The sequence below is a fragment of the Macaca nemestrina genome, chromosome 5, assembly GCF_043159975.1.
Source record: "Macaca nemestrina isolate mMacNem1 chromosome 5, mMacNem.hap1, whole genome shotgun sequence".
In the NCBI taxonomy this organism is placed as follows: domain Eukaryota; kingdom Metazoa; phylum Chordata; class Mammalia; order Primates; family Cercopithecidae; genus Macaca; species Macaca nemestrina.
The window spans coordinates 46456659-46478212 of record NC_092129.1 but is presented as its reverse complement, the minus strand read 5'-3'; the positions used below and the strand labels follow the sequence as shown (position 1 = coordinate 46478212).

General features: G+C 35.1%; 1 long non-coding RNA gene across 1 annotated transcript in view; it reads right to left on the bottom strand.

The window, feature by feature from the left end:
• Positions 1 to 12310, bottom strand: part of LOC139363138 (uncharacterized) — a 47639-nt gene extending 35329 nt beyond the window's left edge. Inside the window, exon 1 of the long non-coding RNA XR_011623051.1 lies at positions 12166 to 12310. This is a non-coding gene — a long non-coding RNA (uncharacterized lncRNA). The remainder of the gene's footprint in view (positions 1 to 12165) is intronic.
• Positions 12311 to 21554: the final 9244 nt, after the last annotated feature.

Sequence of the window (21554 nt, the reverse complement as noted above, 5' to 3'; positions counted from 1 at the left end):
ATCATAATAATAATGGTATTTTTAAATGGTGTTTCTATGGCAGGTACTGTTCTAAAAACTTTATGGCTTTCTCTCATTTGATTCCCTCCTTCAGTCTTTACAACAACCCTATAAAATAGGTAATATAATTGTTATCTCCACATTTTAATGCATAAATTTCTTACCAGATCTCTTACATATTAGAATTAAATTCTTATAGAATTGTTTTTGTTTATCTCAGTTTGTCACATGCCAAGGGTCATTTCCTTGTTATCATCATTCATTATTGAGGAGATAAAACAACTGATTTAACAAAGTACAACTTTAACAGGCATTTTTTTATTTGAAAATATAATGCTCTTTTTCGAAAGAATAATGAGAGAGGTTGAAAATTTCAGCGAGAGGTTTTATTGAAAGCATTTTATGAACATTTAGAGGAAATTTTTTAAAATTATGTTATTATATCTTTAATATCATTGCTATCTTGGAATTATTTTTCTTATATTATTTATATATTCTGTTAAGTTAAATGATATCAGTACATCTATGAATTAAAAGTTCAAACAAAAATGGAATATGAATTGTGGAAAGTAACAATTCTGTCTCTCTCTCTCTCTCTGTCTCTTTCCATCTCTCTCTTTGTTCCCCTCCATTCTCTCTCTCTCTCTCTCTCTCTTCTCACTGTCTGTCTCTGTACATGTGTGGATATCTATCTATCTATCTATCTATCTATCTATCTATCTATCTATATTAATACCTATGCAGATAATAGATGATTAATAGAAAAACAGACAAATGAACATGTAAATAAATACGGAAGGGAAGTTTTTTTCCTTAGAGTGACACAGAAGTTACTAAATGTACAATAAAAAGTAGAGTTAGAAAATTAACATTTTGTAACTGTCATTAATTTAGCCCAAACTAATAAAAGCAACAGGTACTGAATCTACTGTGTGAAAACTTGACAACGAACAGTATATTTTCACTCGCACAGTTTTTTCCCATGAAATGTTTCAAATACAAATAAAAAATAATAATTTTATAGTGTATAAACTTTGTCATCAGGACCTTAACCTAGTTACCTCATACTTAATAAAGTAATTAAAGTTAATTTCACCATTAAGGGGATGAACTGCCATCATGTACCCTCTTTTATGATACACTGAGAATAGTACAGTCTCATTTTTGAATACCCCTGACAAAAATATGAATAACATGAATCTATCTATGAAGAAACATTGAATTCCCAAATTGTGGGATAATCTACAAAATAATTGGGCTGTCATTTTTAAAATGTCAAAATGAAAAAAGATAAAAACTGAGAAATTTTCTGATTAAAGCAGCTAAAAGGAACATGACAATTAGTCTTATGCGTGATACTAAATTGCATTTCTTAGTAGAAAAAAAATCTATAAAAGAACTGATTGATCAATTAGGGACATTTGAATATGAACTGTTGGTACAAAATTGTTTTAGTAATAATGTTACATCTCTTGATTCCTTGTTCTTATGAAATACACTCTAAAATGTTTGTAAATACAGGGACAAATTATATTGAAAGTAGTTTGAATAAACATATGATGAATAAATAATAGATTTCACAGCAAGATAGACACAGAAATAAATTATAAATTTAGAGTAAGACAGAGGGAAAAAATGAACAAATGGTAAAGCAAATGAAAACAAAATGTTACAAATTTTTGAACCTACCTAGAGTAAACAGGAGTTTTTTTTTTATTCTTAAAACTTTTCTGGTGAGTGTGGTTCTTTGGATGGTGTGTATGCCTGGATCTGTCACTGTAACTACATGCTTGCCTGGTAGTAAGATATCAGACACTTACTTTTGACACTCACCAGCAGACTGCCTAATTCTATTTTTTGAACATTCATTTACTAAGGAAAAGGTTTGAAATATATCAATAATTTTTAATTTGCATTTTACTAATAATTATGAGGTTGACTATTTTTTACAATTTGTGCTTTTAAAAAAATTTATTCATTCCTTTATATTGTTCATTTATAATTTAGGATGTTACTTCCCTTTGATTTTTATGAGCACGTTACATATTAAATAATCTGATATCTTTGGCATTTATTTTATAAACATTTTAATTACTCTTATATTTCTTTTAACTACTTTTTAAAAGATAATATTTTCCATTTGACTATTCCTTTCTTTTTTTTGAAATGGAGTCTTGCTCTGTCACCCAGGCTGGAGTGCATGGCACAATAGCTCATTGCAACCACCGACTCCTGGGTTCAAGTGATTCTCCTGCGTTCAAGTGATTCTCCTATCTCAGCCTCCCGAGTAGCTGGGATTACAGGTGTGTGCCACCATGCTTAGCTAATTTTAGTATTTTTAGCAGAGATAGGATTTCACCATGTTGGCCAGGCTGGTCTTGAACACTTGGCCTCGTGCTCCACCCACCTCTGCCTCCCCAAGTGCTGAGATTACAGGTGTGAGCCACCACGCCAGGCCCATTTGACTATTTCATATGCCATTTCTTTTGAAAGACATACATAAGGGCATTCAGTATTGATTTTTAGTTAATGATGTGTTCTAAAATTGCTTATAAGTTGTTCATACTCATTTAATCCTAGACCAAGGGCTTTCAGGCTAATTTCCTGTATACTGCTGTTCAAAACTAAATCAATCAATGGATGCATATGGATCCTGAACTCTTTAATTTCTTGTATCTCCTTCACAGAACTTACCTTTGCTTGAATTTATTTTAATTCTTTGGTTTTCAAGCTTTCATCATCTGCCTCTTCCTACTTATCTATTGTTCTATAATGAAGCACCTTCCAAATTAGTAGTTTAATCTCACAATTTATTGGTATCTTTCAGATTTCTGTGGGTTGACTGAGCTCAGTGGCTTGGTCCTTGCTTAGGGTCTCTCATGTAGATGTTCTCATCTGCAGACTCCATCAGCCTACATGTCCAAGATAGCTTATTCCCAGAGCTGGAGAAGCATTTGTCAGCCACATTCCACTGACCCTGTATATCACCTTTTCTTTCTATTGTTCATAGAAGTCAAGACCAAGTTCAAAGGCAGTAGAACAAATCTCTGCTCCCCCCTCATAACAAGAGTAACAAATGATTTGTGATCATATTAATTTGCCACAGTCCTCCCCAGTCTTTGATGGCAGAAAATCTGCATTTTTAACTGCTGATTCACAACCTCCTAGATAGACTGGTGCTCGGGTGTCTCCAAAAGTATGTCTCATTATTGTTCCTACTATAGTCCATTAATCTACTCATTTATGCACCACTACCACATATTTAAAACAGCTCATTTTGTAATATATTTTAGCACCTAACAGGGCTACGTACATGTTTTATTGTTGTACATGAACATAATACTGAAGGAAGGTTCTTGACCCTGTCTATATCTTATTTTGAGAAGATTTGGATGATTAAAGATGATAAAAAGTTGTTATTTTCCAACCCAACAAGTTCTCAACTACATATGAATTCCAAATTCTGCTTACAAAGTCTGTTCTGAGCTCAGCTCTTACTTTTAGTTTTTATTTTTTGTACCGAAAAGGGTAAAACTCAAGCTGTCAACATTTTATTTTCTCCAGAGGTCTCCTTTTCCAATTCTAAAAATTCATTAGGTGCATTTTCAATCTTCTAAATAACCTCACGTGAGAGTTTTATCAAATATTTCATCACTACAAAACACATGTCTCCAATTTTTCATCCTCCTGAAACAGTTCCCTTGGCATTTTCCCAACCTCTTCTAACCATTTCCTCAGAGACTGCTGCCTGTTGTAAAGGCAATGCCAGAAAATTTAGATTTTTATAATGACACTATCCTTTTCTGGTACCAATTTCTCTATCAATCAGCTCTTACTATAAAAAGCGCTGTATTACAAACAAGCACAAAAGCTCGGTGACATAACATAATAATCGTTACTTGGTTCCTAAATTTGAAGATAAGCTGGGGATTAGACTCCACTCAACTGGATCAGTCCCTTGAACCAGTGAGCTAGTCATGTTCTAATGGTGAAAGAGAGGTATTGCAAACATTCTTTTCTAGCCTCTTATCAAGTTACTACGACACATATCCCCTCGGCTACAGTATGCTTCAGGGCTGAAAACAAAGCCAAGGGAGGCAGAAATATATTTCACCTCTGTAATGAGAGGGTCTGCAAAATCACATGATACAAAGTGTGTGAATATATAAATTAATATAATCTAGGACAACTTTTAACTTCTCTGCTTGACTTGTGCATATTTTTTAAACTGCATATTTACAATGAAAGTTTAGACGTTTGACATTTCATCTTTATAGGTAAATGCTTTCTGAAATAGGAGAAAACCTACTAGGAAATAAATGAATAGGATAATTTCAGAGGGTTATGCATTCTAAAATATTACAAATGGGGTGAAGAAATACTTAAACAGCATAGACTGGTGGTTAAGAGCATGTATTAAGACATACTGCCTTGGTCCAAGTCTCACTTACTGAGATTCTAGTTGTTATTACAAATTTCTTATACTTTCCTTGTCTCCATTTCTTGCTTTAAGTAAAATATAATTATGACAGTACTATTTCATAGGGTTTTCATCAGGATTAAATGAGTTAATTGATGTGAAGTGCATAAAGTCCTGCTTTGTATATAACAAGTACTGAGTTTACCAAGGCTATGCTGACATTACGAGATGTTTCAATTGATAGTTGAATGATTAAAATATGTGAAGGAGATATGTGCAAGAATATCTTTGCAGATAGTACAGCAATGTGAGGGCCCAAAGATTAAAAAAGAAAAAAAAATCTAGAGGAACAAGAAGAAAATCAACATATTATTCATTCATTTACTTGAGAACTTCAAAACTTCAAACTTTTTTTTTTTTTTTTTTTTTTTTTTGAGACGGAGTCTCTACCGCCCAGGCTGGAGGGCAGTGTCACAATCTCTGCTCATTGCAACCTCCTCTTCCCAGGTTCAAGTGATTCTCCTGCCTCGGCCTCCTGAGTAGACGAGATTACAGGCATGCTCCACCATGCCTGGCTAATCTTTTTTTTTTTTGTATTTTTACTAGAGATAGGGTTACACCATGTTAGCTAGGCTGGTCTGGAACTCCTGACCTCAGGTGATGTGCCCACCTCGGCCTCCCAAAGTGCTGGGATTACAGGTGTGAGGCACTGCACCTGGCAATGTGGATAAAGACCAGTTCTTCATTTCCAGACTTATCATTTTAACATGTTGTTATAATCTGTACTTTTAAATTAATTCCTACAAGACCTGTTTGTTTTGTTGTCCTCACTGGTTTCAAATCATAGTATTTGGAAAGTTGGAACAATCATATCTTTCTCAACATGTTACTTTTTCCTTCCTTAATCAAAATGGAAACATTTTTCTTCAGATACTGCACTGTATTAGCCTATTTGGACTGTTAAAACAAAATACCTTAGACTGGGTAATTTATAAACATCAGAAATTTATTGCTTAGAGTTCTGGAGGCTGAGACATTCAAGATCAAGGTACCAGCAGATCTGATGTCTGGTGAAGTCCCCCTCTTTGCTTCATAGGTGGTGCCATCTATGTGTCCTCACATGGTGAAATGGGAAAACAAGTTACCTCAAGCCTCTTTTATAGGAGCACCAATCCCATTGATGAGATGATCTTATGACCTTATCAGCACCCAAAGGCTTCATATCTTAATATCACCACATTGAAGTTAGGTTTCAACATATGAATTTTGTGGGGGACACAAACATTCATGATAGCAGTCACATAAATATTTCTTGGGGTTTCCTTTGATTTCTCAGCACTCTTAATTTACCCATTCATTCACCAAATTTTATAGATTTCTCTTATGAGGTATTGAACATATGCTTCTCCTTTCTTAGTTTCTTCATCTTCCATAATAATCCAGTAATTATTCCATTCATGATCTGCCTCATAGCTCATTTTAGTCAGCATCTAAGCAGATATTAAGATACTACCTTTTTCTTAATCCAATCTGTCACTGATGGACATTTGGGTTGATTCCAAGTCTTTGCTATTGTGAATAGTGCCGCAATAAACATACGTGTGCATGTGTCTTTATAGCAGCATAACTTATAATCCTTTGGGTATATACCCAGTAATGGGATGGCTGGGTCATATGGTATATCTAGTTCTAGATCCCTGAGGAATCGCCATACTGTTTTCCATAATGGTTGAACTAGTTTACAATCCCACCAACAGTGTAAAAGCGTTCCTATTTCTCCACATCCTCTCCAGCACCTGTTGTTTCCTGACTTTTTAATGATCACCATTCTAACTGGTGTGAGATGGTATCTCATTGTGGTTTTGATTTGCATTTCTCTGATGGCCAGTGATGATGAGCATTTTTTCATGTGTCTGTTGGCTGTATGAATGTCTTCTTTTGAGAAATGTCTGTTCATATCCTTTGCCCCTTTTTGATGGGGTTGTTTGTTTTTTTCTTGTAAATTTGTTTGAGTTCTTTGTAGGTTCTGGATATTAGCCCTTTGTCAGATGTGTAGATTGCAAAAATTTTCTCCCGTTCTGTAGGTTGACTGTTCACTCTGATGGTAGTTTCTTTTGCTGTGCAGAAGCTCTTTAGTTTAATGAGATCCCATATGTCAATTTTGGCTTTTGCTGCCGTTGCTTTTGGTGTTTTAGACATGAAGTCTTTGCCCATGCCTATGTCCTGAATGGTACTACCTAGGTTTTCCTCTAGGATTTTTATGGTATTAGGTCTAACATTTAAGTCTCTAATCCATCTTGAATTAATTTTCGTATAAGAAGTAAGGAAAGGATCCAGTTTCAGCTTTCTACTTATGGCTAGCCAATTTTCCCAGCACCATTTATTAAATAGGGAATCCTTTCCCCATTTCTTGTTTCTCTCAGGTTTGTCAAAAATCAGATGGCTGTAGATGTGTGGTATTATTTCTGAGGACTCTGTTCTGTTCCATTGGTCTATATCTCTGTTTTGGTACCAGTACCATGCTGTTTTGGTTACTGTAGCCTTGTAGTATAGTTTGAAGTCAGGTAGCGTGATGCCTCCAGCTTTGTTCTTTTGACTTAGGATTGTCTTGGAGATGCGGGCTCTTTTTTGGTTCCATATGAACTTTAAAGCAGTTTTTTCCAATTCTGTGAAGAAACTCATTGGTAGCTTGATGGGGATGGCATTGAATCTATAAATTACCTTGGGCAGTATGGCCATTTTCACAATATTGATTCTTCCTATCCATGAGCATGGTATGTTCTTCCATTTGTTTGTGTCCTCTTTGATTTCACTGAGCAGTGGTTTGTAGTTCTCCTTGAAGAAGTCCTTTACATCCCTTGTAAGTTGGATTCCTAGGTATTTGATTCTCTTTGAAGCAATTGTGAATGGAAGTTCATTCCTGATTTGGCTCTCTGTTTGTCTGTTACTGGTGTATAAGAATGCTTGTGATTTTTGCACATTAATTTTGTATCCTGAGACTTTGCTGAAGTTGCTTATCAGCTTAAGGAGATTTTGGGCTGAGACAATGGGGTTTTCTAAATATACAATCATGTCATCTGCAAACAGGGACAATTTGACGTCTTCTTTTCCTAACTGAATACCCTTGATTTCTTTCTCTTGCCTAATTGCCCTAGCCAGAACTTCCAACACTATGTTGAATCGGAGTGGTGAGAGAGGGCATCCCTGTCTTGTGCCCGTTTTCAAAGGGAATGTTTCCAGTTTTTGCCCATTCAGTATGATATTGGCTGTGGGTTTGTCATAAATAGCTCTTATTATTTTGAGGTACGTTCCATCAATACCGAATTTATTGAGCGTTTTTAGCATGAAGGGCTGTTGAATTTTGTCAAAAGCCTTTTCTGCATCTATTGAGATAATCATGTGGTTCTTGTCTTTGGTTCTGTTTATATGCTGGATTATGTTTATTGATTTGCGAATGTTGAACCAGCCTTGCATCCCAGGGATGAAGCCCACTTGATCATGGTTGATAAGCTTTTAGATGTGTTGCTGAATCCGGTTTGCCAGTATTTTATGGAATCAACCCAAATGTCCATCAGTGACAGATTGGATTAAGAAAATGTGGCACATATACACCATGGAATACTATGCAGCCATAAAAAAGGATGAGTTTGTGTCCTTTGTAGGGACATGGATGCAGCTGGAAACCATCATTCTTAGCAAACTATCACAAGAACAGAAAACCAAACACCGCATGTTCTCACTCATAGGTGGGAACTGAACAATGAGATCACTTGGACTCAGGAAGGGGAACATCACACACCGGGGCCTATCATGGGGAGGGGGGAGGGGGGAGGGATTGCATTGGGAGTTATACCTGATGTAAATGACGAGTTGATGGGTGCAGCACACCAACATGGCACAAGTATACATATGTAACAAACCTGCACGTTATGCACATGTACCCTACAACGTAAAGTATAATAATAATAAATAAATTAAAAAAAAATAAAAAAAATAAAAAATAAATAAATAAACATTTATTTAGATAGGATTGATCAACTCATGAAAGCACATCAACTCATGTCAATATTGTATAATCATTTTAGCAGAAGAACATAAGAGAGCAGCTTCTTGGTGATTTACCTTTTTCTTATTGACTCAAACTCTCACCCAAAACCTTTTGGTCCATTTTAGTGGAAGGGTTAAAATGAATTCACTTTCAAATGTTACAGCTTAATTAGTAATAATTTTAGGACCTCATGATTAGGTACATGTAACTTTATTTATTAACCAAAATTTCATGTATTAAAATCACCTGGACTCATTTACTCCTCTGGTTGGGCACTTATGATACATATTGGTAACTTCTGCTGAGACTTTCTTTCTTACTACTATGTCCAACATTGTGGTATCCATTGTCTCTATTGAACTTGACACTTCCCGGTGAAAATTTTGCCTGCCACATCCTGGTAGCTTTTGGTTTTCGCTCTCAGTTGTTTTCTAGATTGTCATTTCCAGTCATCATGTCCTCAGTAAGAAGACCTATCACACCCAAGTTTGTGGGGAATGAGACAGCTTTCCCCGTTGTCCTATGATTCTCTGGTGTTAGTAACAGCTCACATTTTCCATGAGCCTTAGAGTTTTCCTAAGCTGCATGGAATATTATGGAGGTATCTTTTCCTGGAGAATTATAACATAGCTTTTTTTGTGGCTGTCAGACCACTTTAGTGCATTTTGAAGAAGCATTGAACCATATTGTGAAAATTATGCAAATAATATCAAACTCAGTGGGTTACCATCACCTTTCAGATAGTCCTTTTTCTTCTCCTCTCTCTCGAGTGAACAAGTAAATTGTGCCAGCGAATAAAAAGGAATTTCAAAAATTACGTAAAAAGGGAAAGTATTGTTATTTGTAAAAGCAACTCTGAAATACAGCTATTAAAAAAAGAAATCTTTAATTCAGGATATGCGTGTTTAAATTCTCAGTTTAAAATGACTTACAAATATAGTGAAAATGTTTTAAAAATTGTTGATGCTGATGAATAAACATAGAAAGAGGGAAAAAAAAAAACATACTACCTACTGTTATTTTGTCCCTCTATAGCAATTGTCACTCTATAAACTTTTACTCCTACTCATTTTTACATTATATTTCCATGGATACTAATATGCTGTAATGAAGAGTCCTTAGCTTGTCAATAGAATCTTCAAAGTTTCCATATAATTCTTTAAGCAAATTACTTAACATCTTAAGGCTGAACATCTTCCTTTTAAAATGGGAAAGAAAGAGGTATTTCAATGCATTCATTTATTCTTCAGGCCACTTATCCATTCAAACATGTATGTATTCAATACATGTTTATTTATCGCTCACTAAGTTCCAGGGGCTCAAACATAAACAGGACATAAAAAATTAAAAAAAATACATACCGATGAGTCTCATCTACAAAAAATGTGTCTCACTCATCAAATTTTTGTATTTGTATTAAAAGCAAATTCAAATCAAACAGAAGGCAAAAACATACAAATAGATTAGTTCAAGAAAAGTTTGTAATTGATATATAAAACCTACATAGAATTGTGGAAAATAGGGTTTCCTTAGACAGTCATTTAGAACTGTATTATATGTTTGTCAAAAAATTGAGAATATTCTTAAATGGTTGATTTTAATTTTCTATTTATTAGATAAAAACATTTTAAAAATACACTAATTATGGTTTTTCTTAATTTATTTCCATGCAATAGTTTTGTAGGAAAGTAAAGAATGAGTCATTTGAGGGCATTTAATTCTTGTTCTGGCAATGATTAAGTAAAGTTTTGTTTTAAATAATTAAGTCATTTTGCTCCTTGCCAATGTATGCTTTAATTAAATTGACATCAATGAAGGTAATACAACATAAAAATAATTTTACAGTGAATTTAATGTTCACTACTTTCTATACTATTTACATTGGGATAATTAAACTTGGCATATTTATTAAACAAAAAACATCCATTTACGATTACTCTTTAATGAATTTATTGGGTAGTAAAATATTTTGCATTAAATATTTAAAACAGCTTATGAATATATTTGATTCCCTCAAATACACTAATGAATTTTTAATACAAAACAAATGTTCTATTTTTATTTTATTTTTCAATGTGTGTGTTTGCATATATGTGTATGTGTTGGTTCATTCTGCAAAGACTATATGTTAATGTTAAAAATTATTGCAACAGAGTCGATTTATAGTTCATTAAAAAAACCTTATGTTAAACACACATTTTTGGTTTGGGTTTTATTCCACGTAGGTGAAATACTGAAGCCTGGCTTTCCAGAATTTAAGACTAAATGAAAGGATTTAAAAAGGCTCTAAAATCTTTCTAAGGAAAAACACCCAGGAAAGTCATGTCTTCAAATGCTCGGCCTTATTCTGTGGAAAGCTTTCTTGCTTTAAGGATTAAGATATTCATATGAAATCTTCATTTTGCCCTGCTGGACTCAACTTCATGCTCTAAAATAGAATTAACTTAAAGAGTCTATGAAGTATCTGTCCAAAATCTAAATGACATTTTATAATAAGATCATGAATTAATCTGTTTCTAGGCAAACTCATTTGAACTGCATAAAGTGGGCTCTTGCATGATACCATGCTTTGGGAGACAGATCCAGATATCACATGCCTGCTTTTCATTAAGATGGCCTTCTGTGATTTAACTGACTATTTATCTCTTTTTCATTTGACCTCAATACTTTAGAACTAATAGAGTGTAATCCATAGTCAGTGGTTTTATTATTTATGTTTATAGTTTGTAAAATGCTTCTAAAATTCCATATTCATTTTTCTTCCATAAAATTCTCCTCGCCTTAGTGAGAAATTGTGTTCTATTCTTTTAAATAGACACAGTGAAGACATAAGAATTTCTAACGACACTGATCATAGGTAAATGATGAATCAAGTTTGAACTTTCTTTGTTTTGCTTTATGTTGCCTTGTAAGAAAGTAAATTTTATTCAATTTCTGTCAATTTATCAATATTAGTATTTGTCTTAAATTATTTTTGAACTCCATTGTTTTATTTAAAGGGAATATGTACTTTCTAGTTTTAAAAGTACTTAGCTTGCAAGGTACAAGACATTTTTGTGTACGTGGGCCATTCACTGGAGATTCCTGTATAAAAGGTCACCTTTGAAAATCTAAAACTAAACTATATCTAATTTTGAAGTTCGAAGAATATAAAGAAAACATCTGAGGTGCAACTATAAGAGGAATACACAGCACTGCTGATTCTGAAAGTGTTACGGAGTGCACGCTGACCATATGATTTGACCTTAGACTCAATGTCACAGAGGCTTAGTGGCTTCAGAGTACTTCTTTCTGCGTGTTTGTTGTATTATGTTAGTGCAAAACTAATTATGGTTTTTGCCATTGCTTCAATTGCAAGAAATTCTTACATTTAGCTTCTTTTTTTTATCAATAATAACAACAACAATAAAATTATTTTCTTAGGTAGAGATTTTTTGCATCCATTTAAATTCTGTTGATTTATTATCTGCTTAATTCTGAGGAAGCTCAATAATTTGTTATACTTTATCTTGAGGCTCATAGTAATCATGGATGATTTATTAAATGTTTGCAATTACATGAACATTAATAATATTGAATGTTCTATACTGGTATATTTGTTTATGCTATATATTTACTTTCCTAACTTCTTCTCTTCTTGTTCTCTCTTGAGCCCACTCCAATCATGCTATCTTCCCCACACTCTACAAGTACTTACCTAGTCCAAGTCATTAATGATCTCCATGTTGATAAATCCAGTGATCAGTTCTCAACGTTCATCTCACTTAACTTACAAGCCGCAGAACCATGTTGAATACTTTTCCCTCCTATTATCAATGGGCTTCCAAAGCAACACTCCCTTGTTGTTTGCCTATCTCCATGGCCACACCAATTTCCCTCTTTCAGATTTCTTAATAATGGGATACTTCAGAATTGAGAATATTTTAAAAATTCTGCTCTTTGCTATCAATACTGTCTCTTGGTGACTTCATGCAGTGTCATGACTTGAAATGCCATTAGTATTCTGAAAACTCTGAATATATCTCTAGATATCACCACTTAAATGTAGCTTCAGATATATAACTACTTATTCATCTTTTCCATTTGCATTTCTAATAGACAACTCAAACATATATGTCCATATTAGAACTCCTGATCCTTTCCTCCAAATTTGCTCTATTCTCAGTCTTTCCCTTTACCATAATATAGCAACTATCTCTATCCAGTTTTAAAGATCAAAACTTCTGGGCCGGGCGCGGTGGCTCAAGCCTGTAATCCCAGCACTTTGGGAGGCCGAGACGGGCGGATCACGAGGTCAGGAGATCGAGACCATCCTGGCTAACACCGTGAAACCCCGTCTCTACTAAAAATACAAAAAACTAGCCGGGCGAGGTGGCGGGTGCCTGTAGTCCCAGCTACTGAGGAGGCTGAGGCAGGAGAATGGCCTAAACCCGGGAGGCGGAGCTTGCAGTGAGCTGAGATCCGGCCACTGCACTCCAGCCTGGGCTACAGAGCAAGACTCCGTCTCAAAAAAAAAAAAAAAAAAAAAAAAGATCAAAACTTCGGAGTCATCCTCTTCACTTCTGTCTTCTTCCTACATTCTAACACATTTCTTTAGAAAAACTGATGGATCATCAAACATAGCTAGATTCTAACTACTTCTCATGTTACCATCTCAGTCCAAGTCATTCTTATTCCTTACTTGTATTTCCCTTGTAGCTTCCAAAATTTTGTTCACAAAATGTCAATTTTCAACATCGGAGCCTCTGTGATCTTTTTTATTTAGGATAATGTCACCCATCATTCAGAATATTTCAAGGGTACTCTAATTCCATAAAATTATAAGCCAGCATTTTAATGAAAGCTTTCAAGGCCCTACATGCTGAATGGCATGTTAATGTTCTTCCTTCAACATCTACTACTTTCTTTCTTACTCTCTTTCAGCCACATTGGCTTTCTACCCTTTATGGAGCACATCCACTAAGGGCCACCCTCAGTATACTGGCAGTTCTTCATGTCTGCAATGCTCTCCCCCAGATATCTGTAGGTCTCAATCCCTTAATTAATTCAAATGAAACAAAGCTATGTATTCAAACTTGCAAGAATTTGCATTTTTCCTCACAATATTTTGTTTAATGTTTATTGTCTACTCCTCTAAAATTTAATTCCTATCATGGAAGAATTTTTGAATTGGTATATTTACTGGTATATTCTCAAGAACCTAGAGCAGGGCCTAACTCACATTATAAACACACATGCACACACACACACACACACACACACACACACACAGATATAGATAGGCTGATTGATAAATAATTTCTTGAAATAAAGGATAAATAGAAAAATATAAAGTCTGGAAGTCAAAAACTACTGATAAATAGAAAACTATAAATCATGGAAGTCAGAAACTACTGAACAGTTCTCGTGTGTTAGGCATTGTCCTTTCTTTGTAATATTTTACTTATTTTTGTGACAAATCTATGAAGAGTATACTAGTATCATTTTTCAACTAAGAATCTGAGGAGCAAAAATAAAGATAATGTAAGTTTAAGTGACTTAGATATAACCTGAAGGAAAGCAAAAGCAGAATCCAGAATTTTAGCAAACAATATAAACCACACTAAATTAAAATAAGACTAAAAGTGGAAAGATCAGTGACAGTAGTATTTAAGAAAGTTATGGATTTTATATTTGGTTTTAATCATTCTTGTGTTAGGTAATACTATATACTTTATTAAGTGAATTATTTCTTAAATTTAAAAAAGATAGCACTCATTTTTATTTGGCAAAATTTTCCTAATATAAGCTAAATATTTTCCAACAAAAAGATATTATGTAGAGGGTGCCAGTGACAATCCCGGTGCTTAGTGTGGACAAATAACTCAAGGAAGAAAAGACATGTATCAGCAATTAGTTGTCTGATTCTTTTCACCAGACATCCTCAGTTTCTAAGCTTAAATATAAGGCAAAGTAAAGGAACAAACTGATGTTGCATTTTATCCAGGAAAATTGAATGTTCATTCTTATAACACTTCATTGGCTTGGTTCCGGTGATGGAGGGTTTTTACTTTTCCCCTTTCTCTTGACTATTCCTTCTCAGTTTTCTTAATAGGACCCTTCCTTTCTTCCCAATTCTCAGGCCAAGGCTCCTTTTTTCTCAAACTATGCCCTCTCCTCCCTGATTACAACTTTCATTGGCATTCCTGTCTCTAAGGTGGGGCACATTGTGACTTTCATATACTTTGAGCAATTTCGCTTCTGTGGATGTCTTCCTCCGTAAAAAAAAAAATATTGAACATTGTATTTAACAACTGCCTTGGTATAGAGATAAATATATTTATAGCAAATGTTAAAATACTTTTTAATTAAAAAATTCATTTTTGTCTTCTGATTGTAAAACATTATTTTCTGAACGTCTGAAATTACTGTGGGCTCCAGGCATTGTGCCTACTGCACCTAATGAAAAATGAAAAATCCATCCATATCCGTAGGCCCTACATGGTTGGGCCTTTCTCCACTTTTCAAACTCTTTCTCCTCCCACTGTGTCTCTTGTTCATTATGCTCCAGTACTCGTTGGCCCTTAAAGACATAAATCTCACCTTCCCCAGAGACTTTGCACTAGTCATTGGCTTCTACTGCTCTTCCCACAATATCCATGTCATTCACTCCTTCACTTTATTGTCTTCCTGATGACTCTCTCAAAAACAACACACTCCTCCTCTCTGTATCCTTACTCTGCTTTATATGTTTTTCATTTTTTAAAAAATTTTTTATTTCAATAGGTTTTTGGGAAACAGTTGCTCTTTGGTTACATACCTAAGTTCTCTAGGGGTGATTTCTGAGATTTTGGTGCACCCAGCACCCAAGCAGTGAGAAGTCTTTTATCCCTTGCCACCCTCCCCCTTTTCCCCGAGTCCCCAATGTTCCATATATCATTCTTATGCCTTTGCATCCTCATAGCTTAGCTCCCACACCTAAGTGAGAGCACACAATGTTTGGTTTTCCGTTACTGAATTAGTTCACTTAGAATAGTGGTCTCCAATTCCATCCAGGTTGCTGTGAGTGCCATTATTTCATTCCTTTTTATGGCTGAGTAGTATTCCATGGTATACATATCCACCACATTTTCTTTATCCACTCATTGATTGATGGGCATTTAGGCTGGTTCCATATTTTTGCAATTGTCAATTGTGCTGCTATAAACATGCGTGTGTACAAGTATCCTTTTCGTATAATGACTTCTTTTCCTCTGGGTAGGGACCTAGTAGTGAGATTGCTGGATCAAAGTATAGATCTACTTTTAGTTCTTTAAGGAATCTCCCCACTGCTTTCCATAGTAGTTGTACTAGTTTGCATTCCCACCAACAGTATAAAAGTGCTGATTATGTTTTTTCTTAATTTATTTCCATACAATAGTTTTGTAGGAAAGTAAAGAATGGGTCATTTGACGGCACTTAATTCTTGTTCTGGCAATGATTAAGTAAAGTTTTGTTTTAAATAATTAAGTCATTTTTCTCCTTGCCAATGTATGCTTTAGCAGTCACATAAATACTTCTTGGGATTTCCTTTGATTTCTCAGCACTCTTAATTTACACATTCATTCACCAAGTTTTGTAGATTTCTCTTAAGAGGTATTGAACATATGCTTCTCTTTTCTTAGTTTCTTCATCTACCATAATAATCCAGTAATTATTCCTTTCATGATCTGCCCCATAGCCATCATCTAATATTTTTTTATTATGGCCATTCTTGTATATTTTTATAGCACTTACTCATCAAAAAAAAATCTTTACATTAATTGTTTTTTCCATGTATCTTTCCCTCTCCTTAAAAAAGCAATTATGCAGGAACTTCCTGGCTTCATGCTGTTCATCAGTATATAAAAGAGGGCCTGAAACATGGTAGGTACTCGGGAAATTCTTTGGAATAAAAGAATGTAACTATTGTACTAGCATTTGAAATTAAAGTGATGATATACATTAATCATTTAAAATTTATCCATTCTGCTGGACCAATTGTTTTCATACACAGATCTTTTCTTCATTCAAAGCAAAGATGAGGACATTCCCCAAATTTCTATTAACTCATCTCTTATGTTTATATCTGGCTTTACCTTTCTTTCAAAAAAGCATACTTCCTTCCCCCATAGTCTTCCATAACGTTAACAAGAAACATGATTCCCTTGGTGTGAGCTCATCACGTCATCAGATTTTCTACCAATCACTGTTCCCGGAACAGCTATTCAAGAAATAACTTGGATTTTGAAGTCTGAATGACATGGGATTTGATTTCAGTGCAGTTATTTGTGTGACAAAGAGCCCTACTAATCTTCAGACTGTTAACCTGAAAGATGGGCACAATAGTTAGCTCAACATTTTTGAGAAGCATCCAACATGATACGTGTGGTGTGACCACTGTAATGCCCAGTGCATAGTACATTTCAATAAAACATTTCCTTTATTTCTGATTATTTTCCTCTCTTTACTAGCCTCTATTACTTTTCATTCAGCTTCCCTTTCTTCTTTCTTTCTTAATCTCCTCTTTCCCTTTCCTTTGGGAAATACCCTCTAATAAAAGATCTATAATAACACCCCCATCATCATTTCTTATCCTTTATTCAGTTTTCAGTATTTTCTCCCATCTCTCCCTTTTCCTTTCTCTCTCTCTCTCTCTCTCTCTCTCTCTCTGTCTCCTCTCCTCTCCTCTCCTCTCTTTTCTCTCTGTCTTCTTTCTCTCTCTCTCCCATCCTACTATGTTGAGGCTCTAAGCTGAAGAGTAAAACAGTGTGGCAAAAACAACTATTAGAAAAGTCATTAGCATTTTACCTACCTAGAATTATATGAAATTGCACTGGAATTTGTCAGTACTCGTGGCCAAGTTCAGCAAAACTTGGTGTCTGGTTTTTTAAATGTAAAATTTATATAAGGAGATAACAGTTGTTCCAGGTAGAAAGCACTAAGTGAAATAATGCAGACAATTCTATAAATCCATGCTAAGGAAGTTTCAAGAAAATTATTGATGTTTGAGAAGGTAATCATGAAATCTTTCTCAGAGGAAGCAGCTTATAGGTAAGCATTGGCACCAAGCTGGCCGTAGGAAGAGAGTTCTATGAAGTAAATCAGTTCAATTGGCCATAATTTGGAAGATTTTAAGTTGGCCTTTAAAAATATATCAATTAATTAATACCTGCTTTTAACTAAAGACAACATGATTCTGAAAAGAGTGGAAAGAGTGAATGGGAATTGCAGTAGACACAGTTCAAGTTTGCTCAGACACAAACTGAGCATAGGAAATAAAGCAGCTGAAATAATCAAGGCTAAAAATAAAGAGGGCCTGAATTAAGACAGAACAAGCAGAATTGGAAAGACTGGTTTTTAGAGACTGTGCAATACATATACATCATTTCTTATGTTAGTCTTCATGGTGTAGAGAGTTGAGGAAGAATCAAATTAACCTGTATCAGAGCCCAATACTGTTCATTTTTGCTTGTAGCTATGTAAACCTTTGTGTCTGCTACAGGGACTGGCTTGTACTTGCATCTCTAATTAATATTTGATGTATGAATAATGAAAACTTTTTAAATACAAGGTAAGTTTTTATAAAATAAAACAGGTTTGTTAAGCTATAAATCATATAGATATTATCTTGCACCACCACGTTTCTAAACAAGATCATGAGAACCTTAGGTACTTACAGAGTCTTTGTAAATAATGACCAACTTTTTTTTTTTTAACTAATTTTGTGTCTAGATTTAATATGATAAGCAATCTGTAGCCAGGATATTGAAGTGTGTCCTAATATAACAATGTAGATTATCACATTCCATTGAATGTTTTGTTAGAAAGGATGCAAGTGTGACCCTACACATTACTTACCCTAATGATTCCTGAATTGATTTAGCCACTGCACACAGCCGATTCCTTCGCTTTATATGCTCAAGGATATTTTTGCACGGGGGACATTTCTTTGCTCAATGACACAGGCAGGAATGCCAGGCTGAGCAGCTCATGGCTGCTGTATTGATGCTTTGGTGAAGGAGGAAAGCAGCTACCCCGAGATTTGGGCATTGTAAATATCTTTCATTTTCCTTCATTTCCCTGGTTTTAATTAGCATTGGTGATTCAGGGCTGACTAAATTTTTCATCCAAGTTTTTCTTTCAAGTCACTGATCAATAACTCGTTAATGAAGCCAGAAGAGGAGAACGAAGCATTCTTAAATGTCTAGTACCACTTCTAAAAGCAAACAAATAAGCCAGGAGCTGCACTGAAGAAATCATTCAGCTAGCTAAACCGTGCAGTGGCTACGAGGAAGAGTAATTGATTTAGTAGAGAGGGTGCTAACATCCCTAATATTAAATCCAAGACATAATATTTAAAACATTGCTTCAAAGGGTATTAATATTTGCATTATCATTTTCAATTTAACTTTCATGAAATGTCATACAGTCTTAATAAAATAGTTCTCAAGCTACAGTTCATCTGAAGAGCCATTAATTCAACCTTCTCTACATAGACTTCTTTAGAAGACCGTTACATTTTGAATCTCCAAAGAAACAGAGCAATGTGTGATGCATATCCTCAGTGTTCATGCAGAGACTAGAGAAGGTCATTTGCACTTGTGTGCCAGACATTTCAAAAATAAAGCAAAAAAAAAAAAAAAAAAAAAACCGTGGTCTCGGTGTTCCGAGTTCAAGGCTCTTTCCACTAGGTGGCAGAAGCGCTCCTTCAGCTACTCCGCTTCTGGTGTGGGCTGTAATTAGGTCAGTGTAAGTTAAAGTAGGGCTGAGAGATGAATAAAGTAGATTTTCTCCTCTGGAACACACTGCAGTTTAATTTCACTTTTTTCTACATTGTGCGATGAAGGTGGATTTAACTTTTAAAGGCAAAGAGACAAACCTCTGCCAGGATAAATGAAAAGACTCAGGGAGGGCAACTGGCACAAAAAAAACATAAAAGAAAGGAAATGCTTTTTGGCTGTTTCCTAATTTTGATATCCGGGTCATCGTCAGAAATCATTTTCAGAGGTATAGTGTTATATAGGTTCTGTAAAAAGCTGGGGTGACTTCTGAAGCCTAAGGGGGCAGCCTTGCTGGGTGTCGATGTTAAAAAATTTCCCCTACTGGTGACATTCAATAAAATAAAGCCATTTTATCGTCGACGCTTTTCTAATTTTGCCAGCAGCCAGAGAAGCATGCTAATCTGAGAGGAAAACTCCACACCCCAACACAGGTTTCCCTTTCCTGCTGAATAAGGCACTTAGGAAGGAAGTGGTCCTGAAGGTGAAAGTTGAAACCGGTGTTTTACCCAAGGCTGTGTGTTAGAGGCCCTGGGGAGGACAGGAACGCCCTGGAATCGGGATGGGCTGAGTGTGCCAGGCAGCCTGGTGAGGAGGCGGAGGAGCTTCAGGAAGTCACTGCGGTCACCTCTGTGAGAAAAGGTGGGAAAGGGGGGAAGACAATCGCAGGAAAACCCATCCATTCCTCCACTGCTGATGACGGCATTGAATGTGCAAGAGCCAGTTATTGCTAAAGAAAATAAAGGCAAATAAGATATGAGAACAGACATGTCATAAATAGTGATGTTTCCTGATTCTAAACTCTTTAGAGGTTGAGAGCATCCAGCTAATTTGGAGGTTGTTTCTTTGAATTACAGGTCATGTCACAGGGAACGCCAAACTCAGAGGAGAGGAGGTTGGCGGCACAATAAAAGCTGTATGGGGGATGGGGGAAATTGGGATGGTTAATAGGTACAAAAAATAGAATGAATACAATCTGATACTTGATAACACCGCAGGGTGACTATAGTCAATAATAATTTAACTGTACATTTTTAAATAACTAAGTGTATAATTGGATTGTTTGTAACATAAAAGATAAATGCTTGAGGTGGTGCATACCCCATTTACCCTGATGTGATTATTATGCATCGCATGCATGTATGCATGTGTCAAAATATCTCACTAGCTCCGTAACTCTCTCTCTCTATATATATATATATATATATCTCAGCTATGTATCCAAAATAATTTTAAAAAGTGAAATAAATATATGAGGAAATAAGCTAACTACACAAACAGGTGGCTCAGATATACTAAGATTATTCAAATAATTCTTTAATTTTCTGAAAAAATGTTAAGATTGGAGTTGACAGTGCCTTCTGACGCCTCTTCAGCATTGCCCAGTTGCTAATGTCTTTCTGTTACCCAAAAATTTTTTCAAACATATTGAAACTGGAAATCCACCTGGTTAACAATACCTCCTGTTTGTGCAGGCTGTTTTCCATCTGTAGCCACAGATGATATGATTACAGACTTTGTGTGCAATTCGGTGTTCTTATGTTTGCCTACGGAATCATAGACAATCACATTAAAGCTATGTGCAAACATGGCACATGACTAATTCTCCATTCCTCAAATGATGATCTGTGTATGTCTCAATATTGAAGAAAGGAGTAAAGAATGGTGAGAGCAGAGTAAGAAGGCAAGGAATAAAGAGCATGAATTAAAGACTCTCAAAATCTTATTTCAAGGGCACAATCACTGAGTTGTAGCTTCTCATTTCAAATACACTAACAGATCCAATTGTTGACAAACACTAGTCAGATATGGTACAACTAGATACTGTACTTCTTGATGAGATTGGAAACAGAAAACACAGTCAATGAATTGTAATTCATAAAGACAGTGGACGGATCCCTGATGTGTATCTCAGAAATCAGATAGTTTATCCCAGTTAGGAATTTGGAGACAAATGTTTGAAAACCATTCTGTCGTTTAATCAAAATGTGTTGAAAGAATACAGTGTCACAAACAGAGCACGCATACCCACATACACATGTATGCCACACACACATACACACCTATCCCTGGGTTAGATTTTAGTTGAAACTTTGGTTAGAAATCCTCATTTCTTTGCTTAAAATTTGTAAGCTTGACTTTCTTCATGCGTTTGTTTCAGACTATAAATTGAATTTTAGGAAGCAAGTATTTTGTTCATTTGTGATATGAGAATAGTCTATTCAAACTTTTTAAAGCATAAACCATCATCTTGCTAAATCTGAAAATCTGGGATTAGAAGCATCATGAACAACCATTGGATTGTAGC